Source organism: Brienomyrus brachyistius, chromosome 4 (assembly GCF_023856365.1).
Source record: "Brienomyrus brachyistius isolate T26 chromosome 4, BBRACH_0.4, whole genome shotgun sequence".
NCBI classification, from domain to species: domain Eukaryota; kingdom Metazoa; phylum Chordata; class Actinopteri; order Osteoglossiformes; family Mormyridae; genus Brienomyrus; species Brienomyrus brachyistius.
The window spans coordinates 41,111,276-41,124,705 of record NC_064536.1 but is presented as its reverse complement, the minus strand read 5'-3'; the positions used below and the strand labels follow the sequence as shown (position 1 = coordinate 41,124,705).

At 45.2% G+C, this 13,430-nt stretch overlaps 2 long non-coding RNA genes and 2 other non-coding genes across 5 annotated transcripts in view; 2 read left to right on the top strand and 2 right to left on the bottom strand.

Moving 5' to 3' along the window:
• The window catches only part of LOC125739767 (uncharacterized), a 54,659-nt gene extending 42,834 nt beyond the window's left edge, over positions 1-11,825 (top strand). The window contains exons 1-3 of one of the 2 annotated variants that reach the window (XR_007397301.1): positions 7,990-8,093; positions 11,064-11,235; positions 11,692-11,825. This is a non-coding gene — a long non-coding RNA (uncharacterized LOC125739767). Of the gene's footprint in view, positions 1-7,989; positions 8,094-11,063; positions 11,236-11,691 lie in introns of those variants that run through there. The other variant, XR_007397302.1, reaches the window with a different exon arrangement.
• Positions 1-13,430, top strand: part of LOC125739764 (uncharacterized) — a 216,646-nt gene that overhangs the window by 155,745 nt on the left and 47,471 nt on the right. The window lies entirely within an intron of this gene.
• On the bottom strand, positions 12,577-12,648 carry trnae-uuc (transfer RNA glutamic acid (anticodon UUC)). The gene has a single exon. It is a non-coding gene; the product is annotated as a tRNA-Glu (tRNA).
• trnar-acg (transfer RNA arginine (anticodon ACG)) lies at positions 12,765-12,837 on the bottom strand. Its single transcript has one exon. It is a non-coding gene; the product is annotated as a tRNA-Arg (tRNA).

The window sequence follows — 13,430 nt, the reverse complement described above, 5'->3', positions numbered from 1 at the left end:
TTGTTCCCTGCCTTCCACTCATAGGCTCTGGATACCCTGCGACCCTGAACAGGACAAGTGGTTACAGGATATGGATGGATGGATGGATAGATGAAAACTTCAAATTTATCCCTGAAAGTTGCAGGACCCCTGATGTAGCCCATTTAAACTGGTACTGTTACTTCTCTCTGATTTTATTTATTACATAAGTGATAAATATGTATATTTGGACTTTAATTTACAAAAATGCAGTTTAATACTGGCTGATTCATTCCTTGTATTTATTTTAATTCCATCCTTATTTACAAATAAATACTTTACAGTCATTTTAACTCATAAAATGAACATTTGCATTCATGCTTATATAGGTCTGGTCAGATATTTTACCTTCAGGCATCTTACCTTCAGTTACTGACAGGTAAACCCAATCTCGAACATCTGAACCTCCACTGATATTTACAAAGCATGAGAACCAACCAGAGTCCCCAGCTGTCAAATTGTTGATGGTCACAGTGAAGACTCGCTGGTCAGGATCATCTCTGATTGACACTTTACCCTCCTGTGGAGAGTCAGTGTGTACTATAGGAGTACATGACCTCACATTATACCCTCTGCACCATTTTTTCACATGAGTTTTATATCTGTCACCATAGAAACATGGAATGGTGACAGATCTTCCACTGCGAACAGTCACCCATCCACCTGTGGACACACTGTCAGCACCTGCAGGGAGAACAACCAACTGAATTCACATTTTCCACACCACGATCAGGTCAGGTCAGGTCAGGTTGGGGAGTATGCGCTGATGCAGCATGTTGCTGCACCCACCACACAGCGAAACTCCCCGGGATCCCGGCCAGCGATCCTCCAGGCAGATACACTGTCCAGTCCCACCATCCATCTGCCGCAGCCAGGTGCTGTATGGGCATCCCCTTGGCCTGGTCCAGCCGCTTGGGTCCACAGCATTGAGGATCCTGTGACCCGGATCACCCTCAAGGAAACGCACCACATGTCCGTAGTGCCGTAACTGACAACTTCCTCACAATGCAGATAATGTCCCTCATTCAGGGCTCCTCTAGTAATCGCTCATTCGACACAAAGTCAAATCAGTGGTACCCAAGGATTCTCTGAAGAGACACAGTACTGAAGGAGTCCAGTCTTCATCTCAGCTCACTGCATAGCGTCCATCTCTTATAGCCATAGGGCAACACAGGGAGCACCAGGGCTCTCAAGACTTGAACCCCTGTCCTCTTGCAAAGATATTGCCAATGCCACACGCCCCTTTCCAGCAACCTCACGACCCCACATGCTTTTCTAATCCGTCTGCTGACTTTATAGGAAGATTCACCAGAGACATGAATGTCGCTGCTGAGGCGGGTAAATCTCTCGACAAGGTCGATATTCCCCTGCAGACAGACACACAATTGATGGCTGTGCCTTAGAAATCATTAAAAGCCTGGATCTTGGTCTTTATCCAGGACACCTGCAATCCCAGAAACTCAGACTCCTCACTCAGTCTCCGGTGAGCCCCGAGCTGAGCGTCCATTGACTCCAGAAAGATCACAGCACAGCAAATTCAAGAGCAGTAAATCTTACTTCACCAACAAATGCCTCATAACCACTGGACCCCACATCCCTGCCCAACGCCCAGTCCATGCAAGCATTGAACAGAGTAGGAGCAAGAACACATCCCTGGCAAACCCCAGAATCAACTGGGAAGAATGTAGAGGTTCTTCCTCCACTCTGTACAGCATTCACTGTACCAATGTACAGGCCGGCCATGACATCCAGAAGCTGTAGGGGGATCCCGCAAAATCTCAGGATGTCCCACAGGACAACTCGATCAACTGAATCGAACGCCTTAAGAAACTAAACCAAAAGCTGCAAAGAACCTCCGTTGATATTCGTGCTTACACTCAATGAGAACTTTCAGTGCAAGGATGCGGCCAATGGTAGACTTCTTAGGTGTCAAACTAGACTGCTTTGGCCACTGATAGGTGAGCAAGTGATCACGAATCCTGTTAATCCTAGCAAGGACCTTACTCGGCAGTGAGAGCAGTGTTATCGACCTGTAGTTGCCACAATCCAGGTGATCACCCTTCCCTTTCCAGATAGGGACTATAAGTCCCGTTTTCCAGTCAGTTAGGATGATGTCTGACTGCCAAATGGAAGCGAAGACTGCCTGCAGTGCCGGGAGGACAGCCTTACCATCAGCCTGGAGAAGTTCAACCCAGATACCACAGATCCCTGCAGCCTTCCCCACCCCCAGCTGATTCACCACCCATGCAATCTCAGTGAGACTGGGTGGTTCACAGCTGATTGTAGGATCTTCTTTTAGAACTGTAGACCCAGAGATGTCCAACATCCTAGCTGGAGGGTCAGCTTTAAACAACTGCTCAACGTAGCCGGCCCAGCAGGTCACAACTGCAGTGTCATCCGTAAGGACCGTTCCATCACCCGCCCTGACTGCAAGTCTCTGAGGAACAGATTCAGATATATGTAATACTTCAATCCCTCTGTAAGCAGGGTGTGGGTCATTAGACCACAAATGATGTGTCACCTGCTCACAAATTTGTCTTACAAACACATACTTATCTGCCCTTAGAGCCCTCACAGCCCTCCTTTTCAGGTAGACACTGGAGTTGCCACCAAATCATGCGCTATGACTCCTCTTGGTGAAATACCTCCTTCTGAAAACACCAGCCACACCAACAAAACCCTCAGCAACCTTCAGAGTCTTACCAGGGAAGGTTGCGCACATCACATTACAGTCAGCAGTCGCACCCAAGTCTGCAAATTCCTCAAACTGCATGCAAACTCATCAGAACAGCTTGATCTTGGAGCCTTGCCAAGTCCAGCCTCATTCTCCTAGTAGGTACTGGATCGTAGTCTACTGAATCTAACAGATCTTCAGAATAGCAACAACAAATCTGTGGTTCACAAACTGGATGCTTCTGTAGACCCTGCAGGATCCTCCAGGGTCTGCCCTCGAGGATGTGATTGATCTCCTTTGCCGCACCACCAGCATTGGAGTACAAAGTCCAATAATGCGGCTTAGGGCATTGGAACCAGGATTCCGCAACCTGTAGCCTCTGACCTTTCGCAATGTCAAGGAATATGGAGCCACTGTCGCCCCATTCTCCAGACCCATGGGGACCGACACAATCCTCAAAGCCTTCCCTGTCAGTGCCTGTGTTCACAATGAAGTCACCCATGACCAAAGGAGCATCAGCTCATGGGTACCCATCAACCACTGAGCAATGTTGCGAGTAAAATGTCTCCCTCAATGAGACATCTCTCAGCACGGTCAGAGCATACACTAAGACAACAGACAAAACACCAAAGGACTGCCTTAGCCTGAGTCATAATATGGTCGTTGAAAGGGGTGATATCATACACCATCGGGAGGAGCCGATCCGCCACAGCAATAGCTACTCCGAGTATGGCAGCTGTCAGAGCGACCAGACCAAAAGTAGTTATATCCAGCTACAGAGATTTGGCTACCCTAGAGAATGTCACCACTGAAATGCAGAGTTTCTAAAGCTTCCCCGACAGCAGAGGAAGATGGTCATCTTGTCAGAGAGACAAGACATTCCACAGGCCTACCCGGATGGGTCAGCTCAAGTTGGGACCCAAGTGTCACAATGCGGCGGGCGGCGCCTCAGCACCACACCAGCCCTGATGCCCAACGGGCCCAACCCTGTTTTTTTGATTGTGTAATACTTGGATTAGGGTCACATTTGTTTATCAGAACCATGGGGAATCTGAGTTTGGGAGTGTGTGGGAAGGCCTGAGAGGAAAACCAGAACCTTAAATCACTGGTAATAAGGCACAGGGGAGGTGAATGAATGGGCTCATCATTTTGTGTGATGACCACACAGACTGTATTTATAAATACACCTAGTTCTGTGATATTTGACTTGTGAATGATATGTAAAAAATGTTCAATATTTTAGTTCAGCCATCCATCTTCGACATGCTTACCCAGTAAAGGGTCAATACAGTACAGGGAGCGTGGAGCTGATCTGAGGCAGCACAGGACACAAGGCAGGGGAACACCCAGGACAGGATGCCAGTCTGTCACAGAGCAAACACTTACACACAGTCACTGTGGGCACTTTTAGAGGCACCAATTCACCTGAACCACGTGTCTTTGTACTGTGGGAGGAAACCAGAGAACTGAGAGGAAACCAACGTAACCACAGGGAGACCATGCAAACTGAAATGACCCCAGTCAGATCAGTTGTCACCCTCACAGAAAATCACAGGGTACAAAAGACAAGGGCATTTTATGAGCACTAACAGAGTATTTATACTGCTTGATCACTAAAAGGAAGACATGACAACATCACACAGAATATTTAAATGTTATACTAAACAATATCAATAAATCGATTCATGATAAATTGGTCATGTCTTAAATATCACTGTTCCATAAATAGTTTGCAAACACTTCACAAAGATAATTTCTTTTGGAATTATAGTGGAAGACGCCTATAGTGATCACGTCTCTCTGGGCGAAATGAATCACTATACTGTAAGCGGATTATCATTATAACACATGTTTTCTCTTTATGTCTTAAGAAGATTATCATCTAATTGAGATTTGTATATTTTTACATGAATATAAGGTAATAAAAGTGACGCTATACAGTCACTATTCACTGAATTTTATTGACGATGTCAAAATACAGTACAGCTCTTTCAAACGCTTTTCGAATTACTGTACCGTACAAATTAAATTACTGATCTGTGCATAATTCGAATATGCTATAATACTGTACATAAATATTCAGCCATCCATCCATCCATTCATTTTCCAAACCGCTTATCCTATTGGGTCGCGGGGGGTCCGGAGCCTATCCCGGAAGCAATGGGCACGAGGCAGGGAACAACCCAGGATGGGGGGCCAGCCCATCGCAGGGCACACTCACACACCATTCACTCACACATGCACACCTATGGGCAATTTAGCGACTCCAATTAGCCTCAGCATGTTTTTGGACTGTGGGGGGAAACCGGAGTACCCGGAGGAAACCCCACGATGACATGGGGAGAACATGCAAACTCCACACACATGTGACCCAGGCGGAGACTCAAACCCGGGTCCCAGAGGTGTGAGGCAACAGTGCTAACCACTGCACCACCATGCCGCCCCTCGTAAATATTCAATTCAATAGAATTTTTTACACAGTGTCATGACCTGCTCGTACGATACTCCTGTATGCCACGCCCCCTTATCATCCTCGTGTGAATTCCTGATTGTTCTCAGCCGTTCTGCGTTTCCGTCCCTTTAGTTCTGTGTATTTAGTCTGTGTGCTAGGCCGTCTCCCCTAGGTCTGTCATTGACGTTCTCATGCTCCCTGTCCTGAGTCTGTGTGCTAGGCCGTCTCCCCTAGGTCTGTCATTGACGTTCTCATGCTCCCTGTCCTGAGTCTGTGTGCTAGGCCGTCTCCCCTAGGTCTGTCATTGACGTTCTCATGCTCCCTGTCCTGAGTCTGTGTGCTAGGCCGTCTCCCCTAGGTCTGTCATTGACGTTCTCATGCTCCCTGTCCTGAGTCTGTGTGCTAGGCCGTCTCCCCTAGGTCTGTCATTGACGTTCTCATGCTCCCTGTCCTGAGTCTGTCTCTCGTCAATAAGGCTTCCATTGCCTGCTTGCCTGCCCCGACGCAACACACAGCACAAATTTCAGAATGTTACATTGTTTCAAACTGCTCACTGTAGTTTTGCTGCTGCATCTCCGTGGCCTTGTTTTTGGTGGTTTATCATAAGTTTTGATTATTCTATATTTGTTATTGAAAGAAAATGACTTTCTTTTTCCAGTCTTGTTTTCTGTGCTAGCCTCAAGTAGCTAGCCAGAAGCAGATGGGTTACCGCAGGGCAAAGTAGGATGATCAAAGTAAAGTAAACAAAGAAAATAACTACTGCAGTAAAAAAGACCCAAAATGAACAGTGAAAGCTGACTACTTGATTACGACAGACAAATTATCAAAACAATATTTGTACAAGAATTAATCTGTCCCAAGTATTTGATCCATATAAGTGATTCATCGTGATAACCACTGTATGCAAAAATGTGAAATTTGTTAAAATTGAAAAAGTATTCATTATTTCCAAGAACACATCAATTACATCATCATGTAACTAGCAACAGATCTCCATCATCATCTCCAACCTGTAGCTGACAGTGTGTGGAGGAGCAGGAGAGAGATCTCTACTCAGTACCACTGTAATGAGAGACACTCACCTGTGCGCCCAGCAATGAGAAGAAACAGGAGCATCAGAGGATCCATATGTGTGTGTGTCACTGAGCCCAGATCTGTGGAGACTGACACTCACTTCCTCATCCTCTGTACCTTCACTGTCTGTCGTTTCTATTCTCACACACAGCAGGCAGAGTGAAGGGGGAGTGGACACTTTACACAGGAAGTGACAAAACCACAAGGCTGAAAGTTTATCACTTCAGCATGTCATTCTATTATTATTTGTCTATTGAGCAGAAAATAAACTATTGGAAGATAGACTCCTTTATTAATGAAATTAAAATATCAGCATGAATACAGATGATGCATGAATTAGTGTTGATGTGTACTTATACTATGTTTTTGCTTATATGAAAAGTATATTTGTTTGATCCCCCTGTTGCGTCGAAGATTCGTCTGTTTTCATCATTAGAATAATTATGTAGAATCTAGATCGGATCAAGACAGATTCTAGACCCTAATGCAGGAAGCACACAGTGTAAAGTGAGGTAAACCTTCAACAGCACGTCAGTCCATTGCAGGGCACTGGAAGGTGGAGAAATGCCATGTGAACAGAGGAAGCCTGCAAACTGCACACAGACACAGTTATGGCCACATTCAAAACCAGCACTCAGCAGTGCTGGGATGGCAGATGTATGAGTCAGATATCTAATTCCAGCATACATCAAAGACACAGAGGGACATTGATGAACCACAGCAAGACCAACAGAAGACGGGCTTCTGACAGTAAGGCATCCAAATCCGTCACTGTTTACTGTCGATGTCTCATTGTTCTTAAATGAACTGCAGGTGCAGCCAAAGCGGATTTTTAAAAATTCTTTATCTTGCTTGGTTTCCTGTCATACATGTGAGTCACTGGTATTTTTGGTAACATCAAAAGTTAAAGCATGAAATGAAGAACTGTGAGCCCCTGTACATTCTATCAAAGGATATCATCTTTGAGAGAGCTTGTTTGTGCAGTGATACATTTTCTGTGTATTTGTTGTCTGTAAAAAAGAAAACAGTTTGAGCATCAAAGTTTTTGTCCTGCTGTTACCAGGAATAAATATTTGGAATCTTATAATTTTAGAAACATAATTTCATAGTAAAATAATTGATTGTTGGTCTTCATGGTGAATCATTCCTGCTCACAGAGTTTAAAATACAAGCAAATGAAGCAAATAAGTCTAGTTTTTTTCTGAACTGCTATATCCTCATTTTTCTCTTGCAGATGAGCATAGAGCAGCTAAATCATTAGCATGATGTAGAAGATAATTTCAGACAGACACTCATTCTGAAAAGCAGAAATGTCGTCCTACAGGATGTGAGGGTGAGTGTCACCGATCCACCCAACTCCCCTGCTGCCATGGCTCCTGGCCAGGGTGAGCGCCTCTGTCATGACTCCGCCTACCCTCCTCGTTGCCATGGCTCCTGGCCAGGGTGAGCGCCTCTGTCATGACTCCACCTACCCTCCTCGTTGCCATGGCTCCTGGCCAGGGTGAGCGCCTCTGTCATGACTCCACCTACCCTCCTCGTTGCCATGGCTCCTGGCCAGGGTGAGCGCCTCTGTCATGACTCCGCCTACCCTCCTCGTTGCCATGACTCCTGGCCAGGATGAGCGCCTCTGTCATGACTCCGCCTACCCTCCTCGTTGCCATGACTCCTGGCCAGGATGAGCGCCTCTGTCATGACTCCGCCTACCCTCCTCGTTGCCATGACTCCTGGCCAGGATGAACGCCTCTTCCCTGACTCCGCCCACCTTCCTTTTGATTCAAACAGGTGCAACGGAGGGTGAGCTACGCGGATGAAGAGATCTGTGTATCCAGGGATGGAGAAAGCCGTTCATGGCCTTGTGATGGCTACAGCCACACAGTAAGAACTTAGTTCAGTATTTGTATGCATTTTCTAATTAAATTGCTTTACAGTAGTAATTCATAGGTTTTAGTTGTGTTTTGTCTTTGGTGTTAGGTGTAGTGCGTGTGTGTATATATATTTTGATATTGTAGGGTTGTGTGCAGTGATTGTTTAATCTCTTTGGTTTGTAGTTACTTTGTTTGTAGGGGATGGTCTTTTATTCAGCGTAAAGGTGTGGCTGAGGGCGGAGGTGTCTCAAAAGACAACCCCTGGAGTAGGAGCGAACCATGTGCTGCCATGGCAAGAGGGGGGAGTTGGGGTTTAGCTGTGTTTTGCTTTGTTTAGTTATATGTAGTGCTTATTTGTTTTATCCCTTTTGTGTGTTAATTGGTTTGGCCAAACCGCTATATATGTTCCCTCATGTTACCATATTAGAAAGGTCAGTTTGCTTCAGTTACTGTTTTGCTTTGTAAAATTATGCCATGTTTGTTTTTGTTGGCCTCTTTTATGGGCCCAGTTATTAAGGTTTTGAGTTTGTTATTGTTTGCATTTCGGGGGTCAATAAAGCTCTGTTTCTTTAATTACGTTACTGCTTGGTCCGTCACAGCCTGGATCATGTGTCTCGTGTCGGGATGGTGGCAGCTGACTCGGGTGTGGCATGCCCCTGGGTTTGCCGCAGCTGCTGCCCAATTCTCCGGTAAGTGTATGGTGTGCATGAAATTCAGTGTGGGAAAGGGCACTCCAACCGACCCTGCAGTGACCCCGAGTCCCCAAAGCCCATTCGATCACCTGCAGATGGATTTCATTGAGCTGACGCCGTGCAGGGGATATAAGTATTGCTTGGTGATTGTAGATCTGTTTTCCAGATGGGTGGAGGCATTCTCTTGCCGTCGCCCTGATGCTCTGAGCGTGGCTAAATGTCTGCTAAAGGAGGTGATTCTGCGATGGGGCATTCCATCTAAAATCACCACAGACAACGGTCCTGCGTTCATCGCAGAGACCCTGGCTAAATTGGATGCAAATTGATTTGAAGCATTATTGTGCCTATCACCCCTATCGCGCGCGGGACAGTCCTGAAACATTTCAGCGGTGCAGGCCAATGGTGAGCCGTTACAGGTGAAACAATTGTTTCACTTAAAGCCGAAGATCGTCCGACCGGAGGCGCGATAAGGCGTTTCTATTGTTTCCTCTTTGGGTCACGTGTTTAGAGGCGCGGAGCTTCCATACGGTCCAGCGATTCCTGATTCATCCACAGGGTGGCGACCTTGCACGCATTTGGCGTGACACTCACGCTTTCCGACTTTCATGCTGTTGCAAGAAGTGTTATGGTAAATATATATTCTTCTACTTTAAGCCCCAAATTAGCTACATCAAAAGCACTGGGGCAGTTTTCAAACCCAACAGACTGTTTACAAGGTAATAAAACTCTTACATGCATGTAAAGCATTGTGCAGATTTATCCGCAATGAAAATCGCATGTCAGCCAGCTGACGAAAGTAGACATCCCTGTAGCCTGGCGGGCCGGGTTCCGCTCCCGGTATGGCAAAGGCAGGTTTTCACGTCTGCAGCCTGGTAGTTTCCAACATGCCTTAAATGAGAAAACATAAAACTCTTCCTGAAAAGTTTTGCTAATTTTCTCATTTAGTGTCAATCATAATTTTAGTTTTAGTTGACTAAATATCATAATTACAGTGAACTAAAACTTCAGTTGATTTAGTCGTCTAAAATTAAAAGCGCTAAGTATAATGTTTAAAGTTCCCCTTCGATTTCTGAAAGTCACTATATTCACCATATGCTCCGGACCCCCCGCGACCCATTAGGATAAGCGGTTTGGAAAATGGATGGGTGGTTGCACTATATTCACCAAGATGAAATGAAAGCAATGTTAACGGATGGTATTAAGGTCTGACTGTGCAGTAAACAAATACACAGATTTCTCTCCTATTTGAAACACAAACTTGTGTTTGTTTACCCCAGAAACTGAGAACTGTAAAATCTCTAGTGCCATTAGTGCAAAATTAAATCACTTCAAAATGCGTAGGCTATAATGCCACCAGGCCTGTTCTCTCTGAATATTAAAACAGAAATATTTAAATAAATATTTGAAGATGGAGGCGGCATGGTGGTTAGCACTGTTGCCTCACACCTCTGGGACCCGGGTTCGTGTCCTCCTGGGTCGCATGTGTGTGGAATTTGCATGTTCTCCCCATGTCGTCTTGGGGTTTCCGTGGCTAATTGGAGTTTCTAAATTGCCCGTGGGTGTGCATGCGTGTGTGTGAATGGTGTGTGAGTGTGCCCTGCGATGGGCTGGCCCCCTATCCAGGGTTGTTCTCTGCCTCGTGTCCATTGCTTCCGGGATAGGCACCGGACCCCCCGCGACCCAGTACCATAAGCGGTTTGGAAAATGGAAGACGTAGTTTATTGGTGCTTTCATGTTCGTTGAAGTTTCTGCTTTTTAACAACTGTATAAAGTGATGTTATTTGTTATATAAATCATCAAAAAATTTACTTTTTCAGGGTTGCCAAATCTCAAGCACCTGGCATTACACTCACGCATTCAGATTCACGCAGGAAATCTTACGGTCAACTGGTAATGTTCCATTATAAACCAAAAATTTGCTACGTCAAATGGGAATTTACACGGTTAAATACAGACTATTTACAAGGTAAGAACTGTTACATTTGTGTGCAGACAACTCGAACTGAAAACCTCACTCCAGCCACCTGGCTGAAGTTGGTAACCCCACGTTTTATTTGGAATAAAAAGTAAAATCCGCTGTTTTGTAAGCTGGCTTACCTTGTTTTAATAGTAGTTTTTCCGATTAATTCCATCCCTGGCTTTGTATCCGAAGTGTTAAAAGTAATTCCCCGCATACCCCCCCGCTGAGTATCCACTTATCCTCCCTGGCGCTATGAAGATGTTGCGCAGCAAAAGTTTAAAACAAGGTGGAGCCTGTTATACTGTTAACGTTTGTTTTCTTGTTTAAGGAGCTGCTGGTCCCCGTGTTTAGAAGATGGTTAGCTGAAAAAGCCTTGCCATTCAGGGTGCGCCGATCATACTGTCCCCACACCACCTTATTTTATTATTCTGGCCCCGAGTTGATTCGCGTGGACGCGCATTGCACGTGCTGAAAACCTACTGTTGACTGATCCATCGGAGGTGAGGCGGGCCTATAACTAAATAACCTGTAACTTAGATCATTTTGAATATCTGAGTGACCTGTAGTCGGCATTTTGTTGCTTATCACAGGCGAGACGATTAATGAAATTATCTTGAATACCTATGAAAACATAAATTTGTATTTTTTTTACTGATGTAACAGGCCTGTAATGGTTTAAGCCAACTCCTGAATGATTAAGATCCTAGCTAGTGCAGTAACACTAATACAGCATGTGGCGAATAGAAATTTATTTTTCTCTCTGATTCTGGCTGTTCTAGTAACGAATATAAAATTTGAACAACATGAAGATACTCCTGTGCTGTACACACGCATGTCCCTGTGCTGCACACACGCATATTCCTCTGCTGTACACATGCACATATTAAGTAAATCCAACTAACTGAGAACACCTGCTTCGTGGAATTCCCCCCTCTCCCCATTTTGTGTTAATCCAGCTAACTGAGAGCACCTGCTGAGACGCCCGGCCTGTCCGCTCCTTGTGTGTGCCACGCCCCCCTAATTACCCACGTGTGATTACCTGATCGTACCCGGTCGTGTCTTGTTTCCTGCTGCCTTGTTCCATGTATTTAAGTTCCTGATTTGTACTAACCCGGTGTCTGTCATTGATGGTGTTACGTGAGACCTGTCTGTGTTGGTGAGATCTGTTCCCAAGTCCTGTTTCCTGTCCTGATCCCGTGATTAAACCCTGTTCGTCCCGAATCTTGCCTGCAAGTCTTGCTTTTACCACTCCTCAAGCCTCACCAACCCCGCCTGCTCTGCACACCCGTCCGGTCACCCGTGACACCTGCTTCATGGAATACCCCCCTTCTTCCCCTGTCTCTCTTATTACATAATTGACTACAAATGCTTGATTTCCTCAAAGACCATATTTAGCAGTGATTTCTCTAAACATGCTTTGCAATATATTGATAATTCCTGACCTGTTCAGGAAAAATTAGACTCATGTCCTATCCCTGTCATAATTATGATGCACACATCACTGAAACAGAAGGAAACCGTACTAGGAGTAAGACTTATCTTCATGGTATAACCGAAATCATTAATATAAAAACAATCAATAGAAAGTCAACTAACACAAATCTGTGAAGGACTTGGAAAATTGAAAACACTTTGCAAATATGCCTTATCATAATCTCTGCACTGTCCCGGTTCTGTCCAGTGCGGGGCTCAACAAGTGACACAAAGAGAAAAGGATTAAACGCATTTTCATTTGGCTGTTTCAACACGGGTAAGATATTTATTTTCCGTATGAATTGCATTTCGTAACCAACAAAAGTTATAAAGATCAGTTGCAGGGGTGCAGTCAACGATAAGTACAATTCCCATACCGGGAGTCGAACCCGGGCCGCCTGGGTGAAAACCAGGAATCCTAATCGCTAGACCATATGGGACACCATGCAGCCTGCCTCTTGTGAGCTCCCTGTCTGCAGCTGATGCGAGGAAGCCAAGACGTTGGTAGCATGGAGCGGCTAAAGCAGAAGGCATTAGAGTAAAGGAAAGAAATGGCCGAGCCAGCCAGGAGTCGAACCTAGAATCTTCTGATCCGTAGTCAGACGCGTTATCCATTGCGCCACTGGCCCACAGCATGGAAGAACAAACAAGTAATGCAAAGAGAAAAGGATTAAATGCATTTGCATCCAGATCTATCTTGTGTCGATTTCACACTTCAGATGACTTTCAAGTATTTCTTAAAAACAGATTCTTCCTCTCAGTATCAAATAATGTCACAAGAAATTTCATCTTTTTAAGTAGCAATAATGCTTATGAGAATGACGGATGGAAAATCAACTAAAAGTAAATGCTACAGTCTGAAAATACGGAATGCTTCCCACATCTGTCTGTCATCTATGTTCCTTTTGCCAGCCTCCTTTCGGCTTTAGTGCAACAAATGTTTCAGCCCTCTATTGGCCAGTTGAAGAAGTGTTTCAACTAAATGTTTTACAACGGTCTCGACCGATTGGCCAAGCGAGGCGACTAGCCCCGTGTGGTTGGCCAGTGAAACAAGGACCCGCCCGCCCCGCTGACGCGCTGGTGTTACAGCACGGACATTCCCTTCGCATCGGTGACGTTTTTTGCTTCGCATCCAGCATCCTAGACAATGCACACATTTATGGCCGAAAAACTGCTAAATTTCAGCAAAATCTCTTGTATTTTTGGTGTTTTTTTTTGGCTG